General features: G+C 39.6%; 1 protein-coding gene across 8 annotated transcripts in view; it reads right to left on the reverse strand.

The window, feature by feature from the left end:
* The window catches only part of LOC143208911 (potassium channel subfamily K member 6), a 482,405-nt gene extending 476,739 nt beyond the window's left edge, over positions 1-5,666 (reverse strand). For 5 of the 8 annotated variants that reach the window (XM_076423921.1, XM_076423913.1, XM_076423904.1 and 2 more), the window contains exon 1: positions 1,667-5,666. The gene's annotated coding sequence lies outside the window, so the exon portion shown is untranslated. The remainder of the gene's footprint in view (positions 1-1,666) is intronic. The other 3 variants (XM_076423865.1, XM_076423874.1, XM_076423856.1) reach the window with 3 other exon arrangements.
* Between the last annotated feature and the right edge of the window lie 334 nt (positions 5,667-6,000).

Here is a 6,000-nt window from a genome sequence, read left to right on the forward strand (position 1 = left end):
TTTTTTCAAAAATTGCAATTGATCGGAATTTTAGAAAAAATATTAACAGTTGCATTTCACAACTTTCTATGCGGGCCTTGTAGACCTGTGTCAATCATATGCATTGTGAAATTTTTATTGAAATCGGTTGATGCAGTCAAAAACGACAGACATTGAAAGATGTAAGAATTCTTAAAATTACTGCTGTTATATGTGTAGGCCGAAAATCGTGAAAATCTGCAATTTTTACCATCTTTAAACGTTATGTAGTAGCTCATTGCAACAAATATAATGTTTTCACTATCTGCTCTTGGCATAACTCAGAAAGATGTCAGAAAGATGACAAAAGATCATCGAACAAAGTGGAAAATTTTTTAATTACCATAACTACAAAATAAGCAGTAGTGTAAAGGGTTAATGTGTATCGATAATTTAAAAAAAATGCACGTTCTATATTAACTTATTGAAAAAAACGAGAAATTGATACAAATTATGTGATCGAAATAAAGAGTAAAATTAAATTCTTATTTGACCTTGAATTGTGTGGTTTAATTCATTAATTTATTTCAAGACTTGCCAGAGAATTGATTTAAAAATCATGGCTGGCTATACACCAGTTCTAGTTGTTCGCAAAATCGATTAAATTAAAACACACGTGTGGACACGAATTTAGTTTCGCAGTGACGTAAAACGAATAAAAGTTTGATATTAAATTTCCGTAGACTGAAAAAAAAATCGTTGAACCTTTTAACATAGGACAGATGACTTTTGAAGTTGGTAATACGTCTTGTACGAGAGTTTGAGAAGAGCACAAGTGTTTCAGTGATGGCCAAAAAGGGGTGACGAACGCCGTCTCCAAGCGCCGAGCCGTGGCAACCGAGAATGGCAATGTCACAAAAGTCAATGGGATAATTCAAAGAGACATACGACTGATCATTAAAACAGTTGCAAGCCTCCTGCCGCGGATTACTTTCTACGAATGTCTTCGTCGCAATAACGCACCTGCTCGCCGCGCGTTTCTCATAAAATAGTTTTCACCCTAGCTCCCTCGCCGAACGGCGAATGGACACACCCCTGAAACTTCTTTTTATTCTCTAATATTTGATCAACTAACTGAAAGAAATACGTCTTTTATGTTTCTCCGTGAGAAAATAAAGAATGAGGAACTTCTGAAGTTGTAAATCCCAAGTAAAACTGATGTAATTAAGAATTAGATTTCGAAATCTCATTCAGAAAATGAATTTAGCGCCATTGAAAATGAATTTACCCTTCATCTATAAAAGACATGTTTCTCAACCAACTAAATATTAGATATTGCTTTTCATAATTGAATGAACGTCTGGAAGAAAGGCGTATATTAGGGTAAGTCATATCGCATAAGCAAATATACATACACACATACCCCATTTTTAATACGGTTATTACAGGGTTGACCACAAACGGCACTAGATTATTTAAAAGTTCGAATTCGTTTATAAAAGAATAAATGTGAATTTTTTGAAAACAATAGTGCTGTTACATGTCAAAATGGACAAATGATTTTGTGTGGGCTACCATGTAATATCTAAGCATTAATTTGTACACAGTTATTAAAACCGAAGCATTCAAGGTTCCTTCGAACATCGAAGGTTCCTCTACGGCGAAATGAGAACAGTAAAAATGCTTATTGAAGCAAAACAATACTTACAGATTCTCGGACGCTGGATATTCCATTCGTCGAGGTCACCGAGGCACATGAACTAGAAACGGTCCGTTGATTAGTGGAATTCGTAGGTATAAGTGTTCCCAGCATTAATCTTCCACGACACAAGTATACTTCGTCATAATCCAGTTACACAGGAACGAATTCGTCAACGGTTTCCTAGGCCCTTCACAAATTTAGCGCTTCACACTTCGTTAAACGATATAACACTGACACACTGCTTGATTAAAAGGGATGTTTATTTAGTTTGCATTATCCGTGCACACCGGCGTCGTCGCGTTACACTGGTTCTGCGGGAAACGTTTATTCAGAAGCGGCTTCGGACAAGTTGGAATGTCATTAAACGCGAATAAATGCGGCGATTATTCATATGCGGGATTCTGCTACGAGACTGCGTTTTCGAAGGAACATTAGTGCACCGGAAGTAATATAAAAACTGTTTAATTTTTTACGTATAAAATAATGAAGAAACCTTTGAAACCTGATTTTTGTAATTTACAAACCCAATGTGTATTGAAGAGATCTTTAAACAAAATAAAAATGTTCTTCCTGAATTGCAACAAACTGAAGTCAAATAGAAATTTAGTTTCTTTGATATGTTTAATAGGTTGAAAATAATGTAACAGTATTTTTAAATTCTTCTAATATTTTCACTGTTCTAAATTACACCTACTCATTTTTATCATAAATATAATCCGCTGTCTAGTAATGAAAGATAAATTAATTTTAAGATTCTCCCTGTTTTGTTTGATTTAAGTCATATCACGTAATGCACTTGTATTATTGAATTTTTTCTTGTATTTGATAAAAATGTTGTATTTAAGAAAAAATTTTGACCATGTGTCATCAAGTGAACCGACGATATCGAAAGTGTAAATCACGTTTTCTAGATCTAGATCCCTAGTAATGTGTTAAATTCAGATGTAAAATTGTGGCACCTACGATGTATCGTTCGAGTGCAATAGCTTAATAATATTTAATAGCCCCTTGCGGTACGAATTATTGGAACACTCTGCGGTCTCATTAACGAATTCATTGACAAAAATAATTAGTTCTTATAACCCTTAACAAAGAGTGGCCAATCAAACCAATTCAGTTCATTTCCCTACGCCGATATTCATTTACTGTAACATGTACAATTCGCACTATAAAAACAAAAGATTTAATCAAACTTCACGTTTTCACATATGGAAATTAGTGCAATAACTTCTTCTGCAATAACACATGAAATTGTGAATTTGAAAAAATGTTTTAAGCCAACATCTGTATTTTATAACATTGAAAAAAATGTAACAATGCAATTTCATTAATGGTCCACAATTAATTTAACTGTCTTCGTGTAAAGCACAAGATCGTGATCCACAAAATGAGTAATTCATCCAGAAGCTAAAATATTTAACTGAAATACACTTTCTATGTTGGACATCAGATACGCCCAGAAAGCTACATTTTATTTGTAATGTTTAAAATTAATTTAATTATAATTGTAATATTATAATTTTGTTATGAAACTGTAGAACACAAAAAGTTTTCCACCGTATACAATTTTCCGAATTCTTCGAAATATTAAATCGAAAAAATAAAGTTCCTTTCATATAATTTAATAAATTCACAAAATTGCAAAGAAATTCACGAGGAAATTAATTAATCAAATCTGAGAAACGACCACTCATATATAAATCTGTAGTTGCTACTGACACTCGAGGTTGACAACCTTGTCAGGTTGATCCAATTAAAAAAAAAAGTTCACGAGGAATCAAAGTTTATTACTCGGAAAATAATCTTCCGGGATAAATTATTAATTTCCCCGAAACAGTGTCATCATTCGGTTATAGAATGATTTCGATTTACAGAGTAATTCGTCGGAGAAATTTGTATGCCTGCAGAGCGTAGTGAAGAGATTTATAGACGGATATTGTATCTGTACACGACACAAAAACGAGAAGTCCGCCGAACGATGCGTTGTCGCATATATCAATCCAATAAAGCATATCGAAGCACCTTGAACCCGTCGCGACAGTTCGATTAGAAATGCAAAAATATCTGTTTGATTGAATCATCGGTTGACATTGAATAGGGGATGGCGACCGCGATCGGGAAGGATTTTATCGGACCCGTTATCTCTTTCACGCTCGCGCGGATTGCCAGCACGCCGCGCGACAATGTTGATTAGCCGGTTTAATTGCAAATTATTGGCCCGTCGCGAGATTCAATCGCCCGGACACCATTCGCGATCCGTGACCGCAAAATCGCCGCGTCTGTACGGTTTTTTCTCAAACCCCTTCCACCGGGTCGATATTAAAATTTATCGTAACTCGAACCCTCCCCAGACGACATTTCTTTATTGCTTCCACAACGCTAAGCTCGGTATTTGCCCGCTGACACGCTATATTCCTTCGTAAATAGAATAGAATCGTTCCCTCTCGTGAGAAAGAATAATTTCTCACGGACCTCGCGCGCCACCCCCTCCCCTCGGGCTCTGTGGATTTTTCCGCGGAAAATTAAGAGGTTTCTTTCCCGAGGAATTCAAAGACCGCGCGCGTAACCGTGACGAAAAACTGAATGTCTAAAATATTTCGTTTGACCGTATGAATATTCATCCGCATCGCATTATCGCTCAGAATTTCCCTCCCTCGACTCGTGTCGCCGGTTCACGGGGGTGGAATTGGAGTCGGCAAGTTGTACACGATTTGGTTGAAATTTTAAAAAAAAATGGCGTGGGCGAATAAGGTTCGCGTAGCACACCTTCATTTCATAATTTCATAATTTAACACATGTACAACCGGATGACTAACCAACAATCGAAATACCAATATCAGTCATTCGCGTCTCGTAATAAATAAATCGAAAAGTGTTAAAACAATCGACACAAACGAAAGACGAAATAATGTATTAGAAAACCTTAGAATAAGATCAAGAAAGAAGACCCGACGAGTCTGATTTCTCTAAAAGAATAAAAATAATTCATGAAATAATTTATCAGGAAATATAAGAGCGATCTTCTGAGAAAAAAGTGTCCCTCAATTCCGAAAGTCAAAAAAATGTTTGAAATCGACGGGAATTCTCGTTTGCGAGGAGTTAGTCTCGGAGTAAGAGGGGAAATAGCGAGATGAAATTAAACAGGCGAGTGTGCGAATTTAAGGGTATAATCCGGCGCCTCGTGTTAAAAAGGTCAGGCAGAAATTAATTGGAATGAATTTACATGCGTCGTATTCGGAGCGGACGGTCGCGGTGTACGCGTCGCGCGATGCGTCGAGCTGCATCACTGAAAACCGCTGGTCGGTCTTGTTACGCGCGGCGTTATCAACTTTAATTGCCACGATTCTTTTCTCTGTTGAGTGGGCCCTCTGAACCACTCCCGGAACACAAAGGGCTCACATTGGAATCTAAGTCGGACTATCCCCTAAGCATATATTTCGCGCACTCGACACGTGATCTTCAAGGTACGTTGACCGGTGATAGATCGACGTAGCACACGAGTCCCAATGGGAACGGTTCCTCGTGAACAGCACAGACACGTTAGCCGTTATTTATACGTTACAACCGTTCGCCGGTTGATGGGGATTTTACCATGCACATTGTCGTCGGCGCGTTAAATCTCGATCGACATCACTGCGGGCGACCGATCGATGCGAACATTTCTCTCGTCGCAGATCCGGGAGAAGAGCAGAGAGCTGCTGTCACAGAGTTACACGGATACGTCGGAACTGTCGCGAGATTTCAAACTGACACTTCACGTTCGGATTGTTTTGCTCGAACGGCCACAGGACGCACAACGAGGAACGGTCACACAATGAGAACGGCGACTTCCGGCGACGGGAAATCGATTTAACGGCGGAATTATTGGTTCCCCGACATCGATTAATCGAGGCGAGGTTAACCCACGACGACGTACGCGACGAAACCGGAGGAACGAGCGTGTGGGTGTACGCAACAAAGCCCGGCGTGTGCGCGCACCGAGCGCAGAACGACGAATGAACGAAAGCGCCACGGCCGAAACTTCGCGAGCCCCACCGCCCTTTCGGCGCCCCGCGAAGTTACGCGCGACGCCGACCGATCGCCGGCGAACGCTGCCGAACGCGCACGAAGATCGATGGACAGGGTTTCCACGGTGTTGCTACAAGATAATTAATCGGTGGAAATATAATGCCCGATCGTGGGGCTTTACGCCGCTACTTCTGTTTTATGAAACGCGGCTCTGGCCCGGACGTGATCACAAAAGAAGCCCGCCACCGACACCGACACCGACCCCGACGACGCCGAACGGCGCCCCCGTTGCCGATGTCGATGTCGATATAGTGTAGGCGAGCGCGTATTAC

This window comes from Lasioglossum baleicum, chromosome 1 (assembly GCF_051020765.1).
Source record: "Lasioglossum baleicum chromosome 1, iyLasBale1, whole genome shotgun sequence".
In the NCBI taxonomy this organism is placed as follows: Eukaryota; Metazoa; Arthropoda; class Insecta; order Hymenoptera; family Halictidae; genus Lasioglossum; species Lasioglossum baleicum.